This window comes from Panulirus ornatus, chromosome 19 (assembly GCF_036320965.1).
Source record: "Panulirus ornatus isolate Po-2019 chromosome 19, ASM3632096v1, whole genome shotgun sequence".
Lineage (NCBI taxonomy): Eukaryota > Metazoa > Arthropoda > Malacostraca > Decapoda > Palinuridae > Panulirus > Panulirus ornatus.
In genome coordinates, this window is record NC_092242.1 from 33,642,759 (window position 1) to 33,664,845 (window position 22,087).

The following is a 22,087-nucleotide window of genomic DNA, read 5'->3' on the forward strand; positions in this document are numbered from 1 at the left end:
TAGCAATCATGCTGGTATGATATGTGCAGGTGACTGTCGTGAGTAGCATTCATACTCGTATGATATGTACAGGTGACTGTCGTGAGTACCATTCATACTAGTATGATACGTGCAGGTGACTGTTCTGAGTAGCATACATACAAGTATGTTATATGCAGGATGACTGTTGTGGGTAGTATTCATACAAATATGTTACATGCAGGGTGCTGTTGTGAGCAGCAGTCATACTACTTTGATATGTGCAGGGTGACTTGTGAACAGCATTCATACTGGTATGATATGTGTAGGGTGACTGTTGTGAGTAGCATTCATTCTAGTATGACATGTGCGGGGTGACTGTTGTGAGTAACGTTCATATTAGTGTGATATGTTCAGGGTGATTGTTGTGAGTAGTGTTCATACTAGTATGTTATATGCTGGATGACCGTTTTGAGTAGTATTCATGCTAGTATGACATGTACAAATAACTTTTGTCAGTAGCACTCATGTTAGTAGCGTATGTGCAGGGTGACTGTTATGAGCAGCACTAATTTTACTATATGAACAGGGTGACTGCTGAGATGATAACCGTTTGGCTCGGGATGGTAAGCAAATTTAGAGATTCATGGCCAGTGGTTTGGTAAATGAATATCAAGTGGTGAAATCCTTGCGAAAGATGAAATGTAGTAAGACGGCTGAGGTGGATTGTATTGCAAGTAAATTTCTTAAGAAAGGGGGCGACTGTGTCGTTGATTGGTTAGTTAGGATATTCATTGTATGTATAGATCATGGTGAAGTGCCGGAAGTTTGGTGGAAAGCATACATAGTGCCACGTATAGAAGCAAAAGGGACAAATGTAAGTGTTCAAACTACAAAGGAATTTGTCGGTGGAGTGTACTTAATAAACTGTCTGGTAGTGTGGTGAATGAGGGTGGTGGCATGCAAAGACTATCAGAGTGGGAAGGAACAATGTATCTTTAGGAGTAGTAAAGGATGTGTGGATCAGGTGTTTGGAGAACGAATGAGAATTATTTACATAAACAGAAAGCTTTATGCAGGGCATTTATAGATGTGGAGAAAGAATTTGATAGGGTTGATAGAAATGCTTTGTGGAAGGTGTTGTGGATATGTGATGACAGAGAGAGCAAAGGTAATAGAAGCAGGGAGGGGTTAAATCAAGACAGTATGAAATGTGTAAAAGTGGGTAAAGGGAAGAGTGAGTAGTTGCAAATGAAGGTTGATCTGCAGCAGGATATGTGATATCAACATGTATGTTTAATTTGCTTGTGGATGAGGTGGTGGGGTGAGATGGTGAGGTAGGGACTAGGAGAGAGGGGCAACTATGCAGACTGAAGTGTGTGGCGGGGCTAGGGAGGTAAATTAGTTGTTGTTTGCTGATGATATGGCAAGAGTAGCAGAGTCAAGTGATAACCTGCAGAACCTGGTGTCTAAGTTTAGCAGCGTGTATAAGAGAAGAAAGAGAAAGTTGGGAGTATATGTAAACAAAAGTAGGATTATTAGGGTTAGCAGTGCAGAGAGGCAGATCATTTAGGTGTGAGTGTGAATGGAGATTATATGGAAAAATTGGAGTGTTTTAGAAACGAGCTCCTGCGAGTGAACATGGCAGTCAATGAATCCAGGGAAGCGGATGTAGATCATAGAGTGGTTGATGGAGCGAAAGATCTGGTTGTAATCTGTGAGGATGGGGCGAAATCGAGAATGCTTGAAGGTATATTTGTCCAAGCGATGTTGTATGGATGCGAGATACAGGTTATAAATAAGAATGTACAGAGGAGAGTGAATGCGTTGAAAATTGAATGTGGTATGCAGTGTGAAGAGAGTCAATCGAATGAGTAGCAATAAGGTCAGACAGGTGTGGTAATAAGATTACGGTTCAGGGCGCTAAGAGAGTGTGCTCAAATTGTTTGGACGATTGGAGAGAATGAATGAGAGAGGCTGACAAGAGGCTGTATGAGTCAGGAGTGGAGAGAGAGAGAGAGAGAGAGAGAGAGAGAGAGAGAGAGAGAGAGAGAGAGAGAGAGAGAGAGAGAGAGAGAGAGAGAGAGAGAGAGAGAGAGAGAGAGAGAGAGAGAGAGAGAGAGAGAGAGAGAGAGAGAGAGAGAGATGGCGGAAGGGGACTGAGTTGGAGATGTAAGGTTGAAGTGAAGAGATTTTGAGTGCTCTGGGCCTGAACATGCAGGAGGGCGAAAGGTGTGCGCGGGATAGAGTGGATTGGAGCGTTTCCAGGGTCACCGAGGTAGCGCCAGGAATCAGACGAAGAAAAGCCCATCAACTCATACACACACACACACACATACAACCAGAAACACATACAACCAGAAACACACACACACACACACACACACACACACACACACACACACACACACACAGCGAAAGGAAACAGACGAAAGACATGGCCCAACCCACCCACATACACATGTATATACATACACGTCCACACACGCAAATATATATACCTATACATCTCAATGTACACATATATACACACACAGACATATACATATATACACATGTATATAATTCATACTGTCTGCCTTTATTTATTCCCATCGCCACCTCGCCACACATGGAATAACAAACCCCTCCCCCCTCATGTGAGCTGGGTAGCGCTAGGAAAAGACAACAAAGGCCCCAATCGTTCACACTCAGTCTCTAGCTGTCATGTAATAATGCACCGAAACAACAGCTCTCTTTCCACATCCAGGCCCGACAGAACTTTCCATGGTTTAACCCATACGTTTCACATGCAATGGTTCAATCCATTGACAGCACGTCGACCCCGATATCCCACATCGTTCCAATTCACTCTATTCCTTGCACGCCTTTCACCCTCCTGCATGTTCCGGCCCCGATCACTAAAAATCTTTTTCAGTCCATCTTTCTACCTCCAATTTGGTCTCCCACTTCTCTCGTTCCCTCAACCCCTGACACATATATCCTCTTGGTCAATCTTTCCTCACTCATTCTCTCCATGTGGCCAAACCATTTCAAAATACATTCTTCTGCTCTCTCAACCACACTCATTTTATTTCCACACTTCTCTCTCACCCTTACATTACTTACTCGATCAAACAACTTCACACCACATATTGTCCTCAAACATCTCATTTCCAGGACATCCACCCACCTGCGCACAACTCTATCCATAGCCCACGCCTCGCAAAGATACAATATTGTTGGAACCACTCTTCCTTCAAACATGCCCATTTTTGCTTTCCGAGATAATGTTCTCGACTTCCAAACATTCTTCAAGGCTCCCAGGATTTTCGCCCCCTCCCCCACACTATGATTCACTTCCGCTTCCATGTTTCCATCCGCTGCCAAATCCACCCCCAGATATCTAAAACAATTCATTTCCTCCAGTTTTTCTCCATTCAAAATTATCTCCCAATTGTCTTGACCCTCAACCCTACTGTACCTAATAACCTTCCTCTTGTTTACGTTTACTCTTAACTTTCTTTTTTCACACACTTTACCAAAAACAGTCATAAGCTTCTGCAGTTTCTCGCATGAATCAGCCACCAGCGCTGTATCATCAGCGAACAACAACTGACTCACTTCCCAAGCTCTCTCATCCACAACAGAATGCGTACTTGCCCCTCTTTCCAAAACTCTAGCATTCACCTCCCTAACAACCCCATCCACAAACAAATTAAACAACCATGGAGACATCACACACCCCTGCCGCAAACCTACATACTCTGACAACCAATCACTTTCCTCTCTTCCTACACGTACACATGCCTTATCTCCTCGATAAAATACTTTTCACTGCTTCTAACAACTTACCTCCCACACCGTATATTCTTAATACCTTCCACAGAGCATCTCTATCAACTCTATGATATGCCTTCTCCAGATCCATAAACGCTACAAACAAATCCATTTGCTTTTTCTAAGTATTTCTCACATACATTCTTCATATCCACACATCCTCTACCACTTCTGAAACCACACTGCTCTTCCCCAATCTGATGCTCTGAAAACCCATACAAATCTTCACCTTTGTCTCCACAAGATAATGATCACACATCTCACCAGTTGCACCTCTCAGCACATTAACATCCAAAAGTCTCTCTCGCGCGCGCCTGTCAATTAACACGTAATCCAATAACGCTCTCTGGCCATCTCTCCTACTTACATAGGTATACTTATGTATATCTCGCTTTTTAAACCAGGTATTCCCAATCACCAGTCCTTTTTCAGCACATAAATCTACAAGCTCTTCACCATTTCCATTTACAACACTGAACGCCCCATGTATACCAGTTATTCCCTCATATATATATATATATATATATATATATATATATATATATATATATATATATATATATATATATATATATATATACATTTATATATATATATCCTGCATTAGCGAGGTAGTGCAAGAAAACAGACGAAAGATCGGCCCAACCCACCCATATGCACATGTGTATATATACATACACGTTCACACAAGCACAAATACTTACCTTTATACATATCAAATGTATACTTACATATACATACACAGACAAAAACATATATACACACGTACATATTCACACCTGAGGCCATCAGCCACTCCCGTTGCCACCCCAACACACACCAGGAGAAGAAAACAAAGGCCAAATTCACTCACACCCACTCTTCAGCTGTCATATGCAACGCACAGAAACCAGAGCCACCCCTCGAAATCCAGGCCCCACAAAACCTTCCATGCCCCACCCCATACACTTCACACGCCCTACTTCAATCCATATAGATAAATACATATTTATTTTTACTAATTCTTTTTTAAAATACCTTGTCGCTGCTTCCCGCGCCAGGGAGGCAGCGCAAGGAAACAGACGAAAGAACTGCCCAACCCACCCACACACTCATGTACACACATACACATCCACACACGCACACACGTACACACAAACATACATATATATATATATATATATATATATATATATATATATATATATATATATATATATATATATATATATATATATATATATATATATATATATATATATATATATATATATATATATCCCTGGGGGTAGGGAAAAAGAATACTTCCCACGTATTTCCTTCGTGTCGTAGAAGGCGACTAAAAGGGGAGGGAGCGGGTGGCTGGAAATCCTCCCCTCTCGTTTTTATTTAATTTTCCAAAAGAAGGAACAGAGAAGGGGGCCAGGTGAGGATTTTCCCTCTAAGGCCCAGTCCTCTGTTCTTAACGCTACCTCGCAAATGCGGGAAATGGCGAATCGTATAAAAAAAAAAAAAAATATATATATATATATATATATATATATATATATATATATATATATATATATATATATATATATATATGTAATATATATATATATATATATATATATATATATATATATATATATATATATATATATATATATATATATATATATATATATATATATATATATATATATATATCCTCTTGGTCAATCTTTCCTCACTCATTCTCTCCATGTGGCCAAACCATTTCAAAACACACTCTTCTGCTCTCTCAACCAAGCTCTTTTTGTTTCCACACATCTCTCTTACCCTTATATTACTCACTCCATCAAACCACCTCACGCCACGAATTTTCCTCAAACATCTCATTTCCAGCACATCCACCCTCCTGCGCACAACTCTATCCATAGCCCACGCCTCGCAACCATACAACATTGTAGGAACCACTATTCCTTCAAACATACCCATTTTTACTTTCCGAGATAATGTTCTCGACTTCCACACATTCTTCAAGGCTCGCAGGATTTTCGCCCCCTCCCCCACCCTATGGTTCACTTCCGCTTCCATGGCTCCATCCGCTGCCAGATCCACTCCCAGATATCTAAAACACTTTACTTCCTCCAGTTTTTCTCCATTCAAACTTACCTCCCAATTGACTTGACCCTCAACCCTACTGTACCCAATAACCTTGCTCTTATTCACATTTACTCTTAACTTTCTTCTTTCACACACTTTACCAAACTCAGTCACCAGCTTCTGCAGTTTCTCATTATGAATCAGCCACCAGCGCTGTATCATCAGCGAAGAACAACTGACTCACTTCCCAAGCTCTCTCATCCACAACAGACTTCATACTTGCCCCTCTTTCCAAAACTCTTGCATTCACCTCCCTAACAACCTCATCCATAAACAAATTAAACAACCATGGAGACATCACACACCCCTACCGCAAACCTACATTCACTGAGAACCAATCACTTTCCTCTCTTTCTACACGTATACATGCCTTACATCCTCGATAAGAACTTTTCACTGCTTCTAACAACTTGCCTCCCACACCATATATTCTTAATACCTTCCACAGAGCATCTCTATCAACTCTATCATAGGCCTTCTCCAGATCCATAAATGCTACATACAAATCCATTTGCTTTTCTAAGTATTTCTCACATACATTCTTCAAAGCAAACACCTGATCCAAACATCCTCTACCACTTCTGAAACCACACTGCTCTTCCCCAATCTGATGCTCTGTACATGCCTTCACCCTCTCAATCAATACCCTCCCATATAATTTACCAGGAATACTCAACAAACTTATACCTCTGTAATTTGAGCGCTCACTCTTATCCCCTTTGCCTTTGTACAATGGCACATGCCTTGTATCCTCGTTAAAAATTTTCACTGCTTTTAGCAACTTGCCTCCTACACCATGTGTTCGTAATACCTTCCACAGAACATCTTTATCATCTTTATCATATGCCTTTTCAATATTCATATATGCTATATACAAATACATTCTTCAAAACAAACAACTGAATCCACACAAACCTTACCACTTCTAAATCCATACTACTCATCCCTAATGGAAGGTTCTACACATGCCTTCACCCTCTCAAACAATACCCTCCCATATAATTTCCTAGGAATACTCAACAAACTTAAACCTCTGCAATTTGAACACTCACTTTTATCCCCTTTGCCTTTATATAAAGGCACTATCCGCGCATTCCGCCAATCCTCATTCACTTCACCAAGAGCCATACATACATTGAATATCCTCACCAACCAGTCAACAACAGTCACCCCATTTCTTAATGAATTCCACTGCAATACCATCCGCCGCCTTGCCTACTTTCTTCTTCCGTAAAGCTTTCACTACCTCTACTCTATTCACCAAATCATTCTCCCTGAACCTCTCACATTGCTCATCACCTCGACCAAAACACCCTATATCTGTCATTCTATCATCTATCACATTCAACAAACCCTCAATGTACTCACTCCATCTCCTTCTCACATCACCAATACTTGTATTACCTCCCCATTAGCCCCCTTCACCGATGGTCTCATCTGTTCCCTTGTCTTACGCATTTATCTACCTCCTTCCAAAACATCCTTTTATTCTGCCTAAAATTTGGCAATACTCTCACCATAATTCTCATTTGACCTCTTTTCCACCTCTTGAACCTTTATCTTGACCTCCTGCCTCTTTCTTTTATACATATCCCAGACATTTGGACTATTTCCATGGAAAAATCGTCCAAATGCCTCTCTCTTGTCTGAGGAAGTACCAGGAGAGATTGAGCGCAGAATGGAAAAAGGTGAGAGAAAATGACGTAAGGGGAGAGGGGAGGAATGGGATGTATTTAGGGAAGCAGTGATGGCTTGCATATAAGATTCTTGTGCCATGATAAAGGTGAAAGGTGGGAAGACTAGAAAGGGTAGTGAGTGGTGGGATGAAGAAGTCAGATTATTAGTGAAAGTGAAGGCAGAGGCATTTGGACGATTTTTGCAGGGAAATTGTAAAAATGACTGAGAGATGTATAAAAGAGTGAGTAAGGAGGTCAAGAAAAAGGTGCAAAAGGTGAAAAGAGGGCAAATGAGAGCTGGGGTGAGAGAAAATCATTAAATTTTAGGGAGAATAAAAAGATGATTTGGAACGAGATAAATAAAGTGCTAAGACAAGAAAACAGATGGGAACATCAGTGAAGGGTGCTAATGGGGAGGTAATAACACGTAGTGGGGAAGTGAGTAGATGGAGTGAGTATTTTAAAGGTCTGTTGAATGCATTGGATGATAGAGTGGCATATATAGGATATTTTGGTCGAGGTGGTGAGAGAAGTGAGAGGGTCAGGGAGAATGATTTGGTAAACAGAGAAGGGATAGTGAAAGCTTTGCGGAAGATGAAGGCCGGCAAGGCGGCGGGTTTGGATGGTATTACAGTGCAATTTATCAAAAAAAGAGGTGAACCTGTTGTAGACTGGTTGGTGAAGATAATCAATGTGTGAATAGCTCATGGTGAAGTGCCTGAGGGTTGGCGGAATGCTTCCATAGTACCACTGTACAAAGGCAGAGGGAATAAAATTGAGCGTTCAAATTACAGAGGTATAAGTTTGTTGAATATATCTTGGAAATTATATGGAAGGGTATTCGTTGAGAGGGTGACGATATGTACAGAGCATCAGAATGGGGAAGAGCAGTGTGGTTTCCTTTCAAGAATATATGTGAGAAATACTTAGAAAACAGTTGGATTTATATATAGCATTTATGGATCTGGAGAAGGCAAATGATAGAGCTGATAGTGATGCACTGTGGAAGGTACTAAAAGTATATGGCGTGGGAAGTAAGTTGCATGAAGCAATGAATTTTCTTTTGTAGAAGATGTAAGACGTGTGTACTTGTAGGAATAGGGGAAAGGAAGTGGTTCTTAGTGAATGTCGGTATGCAGCAGGGATGCGTGATGTCTCCATGGTTGTTAATTTGTTTATGCATGGGGTTGCTAGAGAGGTTAATGCAACAGTTTTGGAGAGACGGGTAAGTATGCAGTATCTTGTGGATGAAAAGGCTTGGGAAGTGAGTCAGTTGTCCGCTGATGATGCGGCTCTAGTGGCTGATTCGGGTGAAAAACTGCAAAAGCTGGTGACGGACTTTAGTAAAGTGTGAAAGAAGAAAGCTGAGAGTAAATGTGAATAAGAGCAAGGTTATTAGGTGCAGTAGGGTTGAGGGACAAGTCAACTGGGTAGTAAGTTTGAATGGAGAAAAACTAGAGAAGATGAAGTGTTTAGATACATGGGAGTGGATTTGGCAGCGGATGGATCCATGGAAGCGGAAATAGGGAAATGACTGGGGATGTATAGAAGAAAGAGGCAAGAGGTCAAGAGAAAGGTGCAAGAGGTGAAAAAGACGGCAAATGAGAGTTGAGGTGAGAGAGTATCATTGAATTTTAGGGAAAATAAAAAGATGTTTTGGAAGGAGGTAAATAAAGTGCGTAAGACAAGAGTACAAGTGGGAACATCGGTGAAGGGGCAAATGGGGAGGTAATAACAAGTAGAGTTGATGTGAGAAGGAGACGAAGTGAGTATTTTGAAGGTTTGATGAATGCGTTTAATGATACAGTGGCAGATATAGGGAGTTTTGGTCGAGATGGTGTGCGAAATGAGAGGGTTAGAGAGAATGACTTGTGTATAATGCACCGAAACCACAACTCCCTTTCCACAGACCCACAAAACTTTCCATGGTTTACCCAAAACGCTTCACATGCCCTGGTCCAATCTATTGACAACAGGTCGACCCCAGTATACCACACCGTTCCAATTCACTCTCTTCCATGCACGCCTTTCACCCTCCTGCAAATTCAGGCCCCAATCGCTCAAAATCTTTTTCACACCATCTTTCCACATCCAATTTGGTCTCGCACTTCTCGTTCACTCCGCCTCTGACACTTGTATCCTCTTTGTTAATCTCTCCTCACCCATTCTCTCCATGTGACCAAACCCCTTCAAAACCTCTTCTTCTGCGCTCTAAACTACACTCTCTTACACTTTCATTACTTACTCGATCAAACCACCTCACCCCAAATAATGTCCTAAAACATCTCATTTCCAACACATCCACCCTCCTTCGCACAACTCCATCTATAGCATACGCCTCGCAACCATGTAACATTGTTGGAAGCACTATTCCTTCAAACACCCATTTTTGCTTTCCAAGATAACGTTCTAGACTTCCACACATTTTTCAACGCTCCCAGGACTTTCGACACCTCCCCCACCCTATGATTCACTTCCGCTTCCATGGTTCCATCCGCTGCCAAATCCACCCCCAGATATCTAAAACACTTCACTTCCTCTAGTTATTCTCCATTCAAATTTACCTTCCAATTGACTTGTCCCTCAACCCTAATGTACCTAATAACCTTCCTCTTATTCACTTTTACTCACAGCTTTCTTCTTTCACACACTTTACCAAACTCAGTCACCAGCTTCTGCTGTTTCTCTCCTTAATCAGCCACCAGTGCTATGTCATCAGCGAACAACAGCTGACTCACTTCCCAAGCTCTCTCATCCACAACAGACTGCATGGTTGCCTCTCTTTCCAAAACTATTGCATTCACCTCCCTCACAACCTCCTACATAAACAAATTAAACAACCATGGAAACATCACGCACCCCTGCCGCAAACCACCATTCATTGAGAAGAAATCACTATCCTCTCTTCCTACCCGTACACATGCCTTACATCCTCGATAAAAAATTTTCACTGCTTCTGACAACTTAATACCTTCCACAGAGCATCTCTATCAACTCTATCATATTCCTTCTTCAGATCCATAAATGCTGCATACAAATCTATATGCTTTTCTAAGTATTTCTCACATACATTTTTCAAAGCAAACACCTGATCCACACATCCTCTACCACTTCTGAAACCACACTGCTCTTCCCTAATCTGATGCTCTGTACATGCCTTCACCCACTCCATCAATGCCCTCCCATAAAATTTCCCAGGAATACTCAACAAACTTATACTTCTGTAAATTGAGCACTCACTCTTATCCCCTCTGCCTTTGTAGAATGGCACTATGCAAGCATTCCGCCAGTCTTCAGGTACCTCACCATGAGTCATACATACATCATATAACCTTACCAACCAGTCCACGATACATTCACACAAGGAATAACAACCCCCTCCCCCATCATGTGTCCGAGGTAGCGCTAGGAAAGACACCAAAGGCCCCACTCGTTCACACTCAGTCTCTCGCTGTCATGTAATAATGCACCGAAAACACAGCTCCCTCTCCACATCCAGGCCCCACACACTTTCCATTGTTTACCCCAGACGCTTCACATGCCCTGGTTCAATCCATTTACAGCACGTCTACCCCAGTATACCACATCGTTCCAATTCACTCTATTCCTTACACGCCTTTCACCCTCCTGCATGTTCAGGCCCCGACCACTCAAAATCTTTTTCACTCCATCTTTCCACCTCCAATTTGGTCTCCCACTTCTCCTGGTTTCCTCCACCTCTGACACATATATCCTCTTGGTCAATCTTTCCCCACTCATTCTCTCAATGTGACCAAACCATTTCAAAACACCCTCTTCTGCTCTCTCAACCACACTCTTTTTATTTCCACACATCTCTCTCACCCTTACATTACTTATTCGATCAAACCACCTCACACCACAATTGTCCTCAAACATCTCATTTCCAGCACATCCACCCTCCTGCGCACAACTCTATCCATAGCCCACGTCTAGCAACCATACAACATTGTTGGAACCACTATTCCTTCAAACATACCCATTTTTGCTTTCCGAGATAATGTTCTCGACTTCCACACATTCTTCAAGGCTCCCAGAATTTTCGCCCCCTCCCCCACCCTATGATTCACTTCCGCTTCCATGGTTCAATCCGCTGACAGATCCACTCCCAGATATCTAAAACACTACTTCCTCCAGTTTTTCTCCATTCAAACTTACCACCCAATTGACTTGACCCTCAACCCTACTGTACCTAATAACCTTGCTCTTATTCACATTTACTCTTAACTTTCTTCTTTCACACACCTTACCAAACTCAGTCACCAGCTTCTGCAGTTTCTTACATGAATCAGCCACCAGCGCTGTATCATCAGCGAACAACAACTGACTCACTTCCCAAGCTCTCTCATCCACAACAGACTGTATACTTGCCCCTCTTTCCAAAACTCTTGCATTCACCTCCCTAACAACCCCATCCATAAACAAATTAAACAACCATGGAGACATCACACACCCCTGCCGCAAACCTACATTCACTGAGAACCAATCCCTTTCCTCTCTTCCTACACGTACACATGCCTTACATCCTCGATAAAAACTTTTCACTGCTTCTAACAACTTGCCTCCCACACCATATATTCTTAAAACCTTCCACAGAGCATCTCTATCAACTCTATTATATGCTTTCTCCAGATCCATAAATGCTACATACAAATCATTTGTTTTTCTAAGTATTTCTCACATACATTCTTCAAAGCAAACACCTGATCCACACATCCTCTACCACTTCTGAAACCACACTGGCCTTACCCAATCTGATGCTCTGTACATGCCTTCACCCTCTCAATAAATACCCTCCCATATAAATTCCCAGGAATACTCAACAAACTTATACCTCTGTAATTTGAGCGCTCACTCTTATCCCCTTTGCCTTTGTACAATGGCACTATGCAAGCATTCCGCCAATCCTCAGGCACTTAACCATGAATCATACATACATTAAATAACCTTACCAACCAGTCAACAATACAGTCACCCCCTTTTTTAATAAATTCCACTGCAATACCATCCAAACCTGCTGCTTTGCCGGCTTTTATCTTCCGTAAAGCTTTTACTACCTCTTCTCTATTTACCAAATCATTTTCCCTAACCCTCTCACTTTGCACACCACCTCGACCAAAACACCCTATATCTGCCACTCTATCATCAAACACATTCAACAAACCTTCAAAATACTCACTCCATCTCCTTCTCACATCACCACTACTTGTTATCACCTTCCCATTATCCCCCTTCACTGAAGGTCCCATTTGCTATTATATATATATATATATATATATATATATATATATATATATATATATATATATATATATATATATATATATATATATATATTTTTTTTTTTTTTTTCTGTCTCCCGCGTTTGCGAGGTAGCGCAAGGAAACAGACGAAAGAAATGGCCCAACCCACCCCCATACACATGTATATACATACGTCCACACACGCAAATATACATACCTACACAGCTTTCCATTGTTTACCCTAGACGCTTCACATGCCTTGATTCAATCCACTGACAGCACGTCAACCCCGGTATACCACATCGCTCCAATTCACTCTATTCCTTGCCCTCCTTTCACCCTCCTGCATGTTCAGGCCCCGATCACACAAAATCTTTTTCACTCCATCTTTCCACCTCCAATTTGGTCTTCCTCTTCTCCTCGTTCCCTCCACCTCCGACACATATATCCTCTTGATCAGTCTTTCCTCACTCATTCTCTCCATGTGACCAAACCATTTCAAAACACCCTCTTCTGCTCTCTCAACCACGCTCTTTTTATTTCCACACATCTCTCTTACCCTTACGTTACTTACTCGATCAAACCACCTCACACCACACATTGTCCTCAAACATCTCATTTCCAGCACATCCATCCTCCTGCCCACAACTCTATCCATAGTCCACGCCTCGCAACCATACAACATTGTTGGAACCACTATTCCTTCAAACATACCCATTTTTGCTTTCCGAGATAATGTTCTCGACTTCCATACATTCTTCAAGGCTCTCAGAATTTTCGCCCCCTCCCCCACCCTATGATCCACTTCCGCTTCCATGTTTCCATCCGCTGCCAGATCTACTCCCAATTATCTAAAACACTTCACTTCCTCCAGTTTTTCTCCATTCAAACTCACCTCCCAACTGACTTGACCCTCAACCCTACTGTACCTAATAACCTTGCTCTTATTCACATTTACTCTTAACTTTCTTCTTTCACACACTTTACCAATATATATATATATATATATATATATATATATATATATATATATATATATATATATATATATATATATATATATATATATATATATATATATATATATATATATATAAATATATATATATATATATATATATATATATATATATATATATATATATATATATATATATATATATATATATATATATATATATATATATATATATATATTTATATATATATATATATATATATATATATATATATATATATATATATATATATATATATATATATATATTTATATATATATATATATATATATATATATATATATATATATATATATATATATATATATATATATATATATATATATATATATATATATATATATATATATATTTGGTTTCTGGGTTCTCCTTCTCTCCACCTCTGACACTAATATCCTCTTTGTTAATCTTTACTCACTCTTTCTCTTTCAACAACACCCTTTTTATTACCACACATCTCTCTTACCCTTTCATTACTTACTCGATCAAACCTCCTGACACCACATATTGTAGTAAGACATTTCATTTCCAATACATCCATTCTCCTTCGCACAACCCTATCTATAGCTCACGCCTTGCAACCATATAACATTGATGGAACTACTATTCCTTCATATATACCTATTTTTGCTCTCCGAGGTAACGTTCATGCCTTCCACACATTCATATACGCTACCAGAACCTTTGCCCCCTCCCCATCCTTTGGGTTATGGTATTTTTGTCTATTACTGTCGTTCTTTGAGCCGAAGCTCACACATGGACCTTGCTTGATCTGGGCCGACCAATCACACTGAAGAGGAGACACAGCGGCGGGGTGCGCCGGACAACGCTGTCAGAACAGTTTAGTCTGCTCCTCATAGCCAAGGTTACTTGTCTGACCTTGTCCTGGTTCTTGTTGTCACTGTATCATCAATACTAAACTGAGTGTTTTATATAACTTCTGGAGCTCTTCAGCGTTTGTATCCAGCATCAGCAGAACGCAGTTTCACTCAAACTGGCCACCCTCCGGACATCACAGCCCCAGATGTGGTTTGAACAAGGAAGCCCAGTTCCAAATGCGCCAGATAACTTCCAACGTCACCAGTCATTACTACATGGGAAGTGTGCTAGACCAGGACACTGCCGACAGCCTCACTCACCGATTATCTCTACCAGCCACCAAGCCGACAAAAAATACGAAGGAATCAAAACTCTCCTCAACGACACATTCGGTCTCATCCTTCACGTGGATGGCCTAGACATCCGTGAAAAGTCCATGCTCATGAACGAGATGCTCGCTATGATGGACAGATACAAGATCTGCCTCATCTTCGAACAGGTCTTCCTCCAGAAGATGCCTAAGGACATACGCTAGCTCCTCGCAGATGACGATTTCACCAAGCCCCAACAGCTGGCAGCCCGAGCGGACGTGCTCTGGCAGGCCAAATAGCAGGGTGGAACCACCATCAACCACCGCCGTCGGCCACGAACGCCGCCAGTTAGGACGAGTGGCGCTACTACTACCGAAGGTGGAGCTTTGAGGCCCGCCGATGCCGATCATCCTACACGCATCCGGGAAGCACCTCGGCCAGCTGTTGCTAGTGGCCACTGTAGCCGGCTGTAAGCATCGCCTCTTCTACATCTGGAATTGCCATTTGGAGCGGCGTTTTCTCATTGACACGGAAGCAGAGTTCAGTGTTTTTCACCCCTCGGGCACCGACGCTCGTTCCGGAAAGAAGGGGCCTCCCTTGACCGCCGCCAACGGCAGCGACATAAGAACATACGAGGTCCGCAAGATCCCGTTCAACTTTAACTCTTGTCGCTTCAAGTGGACGTTCACCATCACCGACGTCTCACAGCTCCTGCTGACACCGACTTTCTAAGGGTGCACTTCCTCCTGATCGACATGAAATGACAATGTCTCGTTAATTCTAAGACGTTCGAGTCAATCACCTAGCGCCACGCCATGTTGTACTCCGAAAACGATTACGCCAGGATCTTGGATGGTTTCCTAGACATCACAACGCCCCAGTTCACAACGGCCATTCCCAAGAATGGAGTGAAACACCATATCCACACCACCGGTCCGCCTCTCCATGCACGAGCACGTAGGCTGCCCTGCAACAAGCTCCAATTGGAGCTCCAAGTTCCCCAAGATGGAAGAAATGAGCATAGTTCGCCGCTCAAACAGCGTCCCTGCTTCACATATTCCCCAATGCATCTTTGGGCTGGAGACCCTGTAGTGACTACCGTCGTCTCAACGGGGCCACAACAGCCGACCGGTACCCTGTCCCTCACATCCAGGAATTCACGGCAAACCTGGAAAGTGCTAAGGTATTCTCCAAGATTGACATGGTACGCGGGTACCATCAGATTCCTATCCACCCAGACGACATCCCCAAGACGGCTCTCATCACCCCGTTTGGACTCTTTGAGTTCCTACGCATGCCTTTCGGCCTAAAGAACGCAGCCCAAGCTTTCCAACGACTCATGGACACAGCGGACAGAGGGCTGGAATTCGTGTTCATTTGCCTCGACGACATCCTCGTCGCCAGTTGCTCTCGCTAAGAACACCGCGCACACCTCCGGCAACTTTGCCAGTGGCTCAGCGAGCATGGCCTGAGCATTAACATTGCCAAGTGTCACTTTGGCCAGACCTCCATCAACTTCCTGGGCAACCACATAAACCAGTACGGTGCGGTCCCGCTCCCGACAAAGTTCGAGGCCATTCGCAAGTTTGCCAAACCACTATGGTGAAGGGACTCCAAGAGTTTGTCGGCATGGTCAACTTCTACCACCGCTTCGTGCCGGTAGCTGCCAGGATCATCCAACCGCTGTTCAAGGTTCTGGTCAACAAGCCGAAAGAACTCGTTTGGGACGACGCGGCCACGACCGCGTTCGACAACGCCAAGGAGGGGCTGGCAAAGGCAACAAAGCTGGTACATCCACGGGCCAACATAGCAACAGCTCTCACGGTGGATGCATCTGCCACAGCTGTGGGTGGAGTGCTTGAACAACTGATCATTGATTGCTGGCAACCCCTCACCTTCCTCAGCCATCATCTGAGACCACTCGAACAGAAGTACAGAACTTTCGACCGGCATTTCCGCTACTTCCTCGAGGGCAGGGATTTTACAGCCTTCGCCGACACAAGCCACTCACGATTGCTTTTGCCAAAGTGTCCGATCTTTGGTCAGCCCACCAGCAGCACCACATGACTTTCGTCCAGTACATATCAGGAAAGAGCAAAACCAGGTCGCAGACGTGTTGTCCCGCACCGCCATCAACGCCATCCACGTTCTGGTCCCAGGTGTCGGCTACACGGACCTTGCGGAAGCACAAGAGAGGATGAAGAGATGCTGGCATACCGCACCACCATATCAGGCCTCGTGTTGAAAGATGTGTGATTCGGGCCTGCCGACATTACACTTCTCTGTGACGCGTCTACTGGACAGCCAAGACCCAACATCTCCATTGCCTGGCGCCGCCGGAATTTCGACATGGTCCACTGCCTCGCTCACCCTTCGATCCGGAAAACAAAAGTACTAATGGCAACCAAGTTCATGTGACACGAGTTGCGCAAGCAGGTCGAAAACCGAACCAGAGCGTGCATCCCCTTTCAAACCTCTAAGATTCAGAGATACATCAAGGCGCCGTTGCAGAACTTCGCGCTGACAGACCAGCGTTTCGACCACATCCACGTTGGCATCGTTGGACCGCTGCCGCCATCCAGAGGGGCAGATTCATACGATGGCTGAAAGCCGTCCCGCTCTCAGGTATTGCCACTGCGACCTGTGCACGTGCCCTCACCAACCGCAAATAAACGGCTGAGTGGAACGTTTTCACCACCACATGAAGGCCTCCCTCAAGGCACGGCTCACGGGAACAAACTGGATGGACGAATTGCCGTGGATCATGCTAGGTATATGCACCGCCACAAAGAAAGACCTTGCAACTTCCTAGGCCAAGCTGCTGTGCGTGAGCCATAGATAGGGCTGCTCGGAGGAGGGTGTGTAGAAATGGTTTCGACACATGGAGAGAATGAGTAAGGAAAGATTGACAAAGAGGCTATATGTGTCAGAGGTGGAGGGGAGAAGGAGAAGCCGGAAACCAAACCTGGGGATAGGGGAGAAAGAATACTTCCCAAGCATTTTTCACGAGTCGTAAAAGAAGACTACAGGGAGGAGAGCGGGGGTCTAGAAACCCTCCCTTCCTTGTATTTTAACTTTCTAAACGGAGAAACAGAAGAAGGAGTCTCGCGGGGAGTGCTCATCCTCCTCGAAGGCTCAGATTGGTGTGTCTAAATGTGTGTGGATGTAACCAAGATGAGAAATTAGGAGAGATAGGTATTAAATTTGAGGAAAGAAACCTGGATGTTTTAGCTCTAAATGAAACGAACTTCAAGGGTAAAGGGGAAGAATGGTTTGGGAATGTCTTGGGAGTAAAGTCAGGTGTTAGTAAGAGGAAGAGAGCAAGGGAAGGAGTAACACTACTCCTGAAACAGGAGTGGGGAGAGTATGTGATAGAGTGTAAGAAAGTAAACTCTAGATTGATATGGGTAAAACTGAAAGTGGATGGAGAGAGATGGGTGAATATTGGTGTATATGCACCTAGGAATGAGAAGAAAGATCATGAGAGGCAAATGTTTTGCGAGCAGCTGAGTGAGTGTGTTATTAGTTTTGATGCGCGAGACCAGGTTATAGTGATGGGTGATATGAATGCAAAGGTGAGTAATGTGACAGTTAAGGGAATAATTGGTGTACATGGGGTATTCAGCGTTGTAAATGGAAATGGTGAAGAGCTTGTAGATTTATGTGCTGAAAAAGGACTGGTAATTGGGAATACCTGGTTTCCAAAGAGAGATACGCATAAGTATATATATGTAAGTAGGAGAGATGGCCAGAGCGTTATTGGATTAGGTGTTAATTGATAGGCGCGCGAAAGAAGACTTTTGGATGTCAATGTGCTGAGAGATGCAACTGGAGGAATGTCTGATCATTATCTTGTGGAAGCGAAGGTGAAGATTTGTAGATGTTTTCAGAAAAGAAGAGAGAATGTTGGGGTGAAGAGTGTGGAGAGAGTAAGTGAGCTTGGGAAGGAGACTTGTGTGAGGAAGTACCAGGAGAGAATGAGTACAGTAATGGAAAAAGGTGAGAACAAAGGACATAAGGGGAGGGGGCGGGGGGGAGGGGATGTATTTAGGGAAGCAATGATGGCTTGCACCAAAGATACTTGTGGCATGAGATGCGTGGGAGGTGGGCAGATTAGAAATGGTAGTGAGCGGTTGGATGAGAGAGAGCCATTTGGACGATTTTTGCAGGAAGATAATGCAAATGACTGGGAGATGTATAAAAGAAAGAAGCAGGAGGTCAAGAGAAAGGTACAAAGATGAAAAAGGAGGGCAAAGGAGAGTTCGAGTGAGAGAGTATCATTAAATTTTAAGGACAATGAAACGATGTTTTGGAAGGAGGTAAATAAAGTGCTTAAGATAAGAGAACAAATGGGAACATCAGTGAAGGGGGCTAATGGTGATGTGAGGAGTGAAGTGGTGATGTGAGGAGATAGAGTGAGTATTTTGAAGGTTTGTTGAATGTGTTTGATGATAGAGTGGCATTTATAGGGTGCTTTGGTCGAGGTGGTGTGCAAAGTGAGAGGGCTAGAGAGAATGATTTGGTAAGCAGAGAAGAGGTAGTAAAAGCTTTGCGGAAGATGAAAGCCGGCAAGGCAGCGGGTTAGGATGGTACTGCAGTGGAATATATTAAAAAAAAGGGGTGCCTGTATTGTTGACCGGTTGGTAAGGTTATTTGATGTATGTATGACTCATGGTGAGGTGCCTGAGGACTGGTGGAATGCTTGAATTGTGCCAATGTACAAAGGCAAAGGGGATAAGAGTGAGTGCTCAAATTACAGAGGTATACGTTTGTTGAGTATTCTTGGGAAATTACATGGGAGGGTATTGATTGAGAGGGTGAAGGCATGTACAGAGCATCAGATTGGGGAAGAGCAGTTTCGTTTCAGAAATGGTTTAGGATGTCCTGGATCAGGTGTTTGCTTTGAAAAATGTATATGAGAAATACTTAGAAAAGGAAACGGATTTGTACGTAGCATTTATGGATGTGGGGAAGGAATATGATAGAGTTGATAGAGATGCTCGGTAGAAGATATTAAAAATATATGGTGTGGTGGGTAAGTTGTTAGAAGATGTAAAAAGTTTTTATCGAGGATGTAAGGCATGTGTACGGGTAGGAAGAGTGGAAAGTGATTGGTTCTCAGTGAATGTTGATTTACAGCAGGGGTGCATAATGTCTCCATGGTTGTTTAATTTGATTATGGATGGGGTTGTTAGGGCGGTGAATGCAAGAGTTTTGGAAAGAGTGGCAAGTATGCAGTCTGTTGTGGATGAAGAGCTTGGGAAGTGATTCAGTTGTTGTTCGCTGATGATACAGCGCTGGTGGCTGATTCGGGTGAGAAACTGCAGAAGCTGGTGACTGAGTTTGGTAAAGTGTGTAAAAGAACAAAGATGAGAGTAAATGTGAATAAGAGCAAGGTTATTTGGTACAGTAGGGTTGAGTGTCAAGTCAATTGGAAGGTAAGTTTGAATGGAGAAAAACTGGAGGAAATGTAGTGTTCTAGATATCTGGGAGTGGATTTGATAGCGGATGGAACCATGGGGGCATAAGCGAATCATAGGGTGAGGGAAGGGGCGAAAATTCTGGGAGCTTTGAAGAATGTGGGGAAGTCGAGAACGTTACCTTGCAAAGCTGAAATGGGTATATTTGAAGGAATAGTGGTTCCAACAATGTTGTATGGTTGCGAGGCGTGGGCTATAGACAGAGTTGTGCTGAGGAGGGTGGATGTGCTGGAAATGAGATGTTGAGGAGAATATGTGGTGTCAGGTGGTTTGATCGCTTAAGTACTGTAAGTGTAAGAGAGATGCGTGGTAACAAAAGAGTATGGTTGAGATAGCAGAAGACGGGTGTTTTGAAATGGTTTGTTCATATGGAAAGAATGAGTGAGGAGAGATTGACCAAGAGGATATATGTGTCAGAGGTGGAGGGAACGAGGAGAAGTGGGATACCAAATTGGAGGTGGAAATAAGGATTGAAAAAGATTTTGAGTGATCGGAGCCTTAACATGCAAGAGGGTGAAAGTCGTGCAAGGAATAGAGAGAATTGAAACGATGTGGAATACCGGGGTCGACCTGCTGTCAATGGATTGAACCAGGGTATGTAAAGCGTCTGGCGTAAACCATGGAAAGTTTTTTGGGGCCTGAATGAGGAAAAGGAGCTGTGGTTTCAGTGCATTTACATGATAGCTAGAGACTAAGTGTGAACGAATGTGGCCTTTGTTGTCTTTTCCTAGCGCTACCTTGCGCACGTGCGGAGGGAGGGGGTTTTCTTATCACAGGTGGCAGGTTGCCTATGGGAATGAATAAGGGCAGACAGTATGAATTATGTACAAGTGTATACATGTATATGTCTGTTTATGTATATTTATATGTATAGGTTGAGATGTATAGTTATGTATATTTGCTATGTGTGGACGTGTATGTATGTACATGTGCATGTGGGTGGGTTGTGCAATTCTTTCGTGTATCTCCTTGCGCTACCTCGCTAACGTGAGAGACAGCGACAAAATATAATAAGTGATATATATATATATATATATATATATATATATATATATATATATATATATATATATATATATATATATATATATATATATATATATATATTTTTTTTTTTTGCCGCTGTCTCCCGCGTTTGCGAGGTAGCGCAAAGGAAACAGACGAAAGAAATGGCCCAACCCACCCCCATACACATGTATATACATACGCCCACACACGCAAATATACATACCTACACAGCTTTCCACGTTTTACCCCAGACGCTTCACATACCCTGATTCAATCCACTGACAGCACGTCAATCCCTATATACCACATCGATCCAATTCACTCTATTCCTTGCCCTCCTTTCACTCTCCTGCATGTTCAGGCCCCGATCACACAAAAATCTTTTTCACTCCATCTTTCCACCTCCAATTTGGTCTCCCACTTCTCCTCGTTCCCTCCACCTCCGACACATATATCCACTTGGTCAATCTTTCCTCACTCATTCTCTCCATGTGCCCAAACCATTTCAAAACACCCTCTTCTACTCTCTCAACCACGCTCTTTTTATTTCCACACATCTCTCTTACCCTTACGTTACTTTCCTCGATCAACCACCTCCAACACCAAAAATTGTCCTCAAAACATTCATTT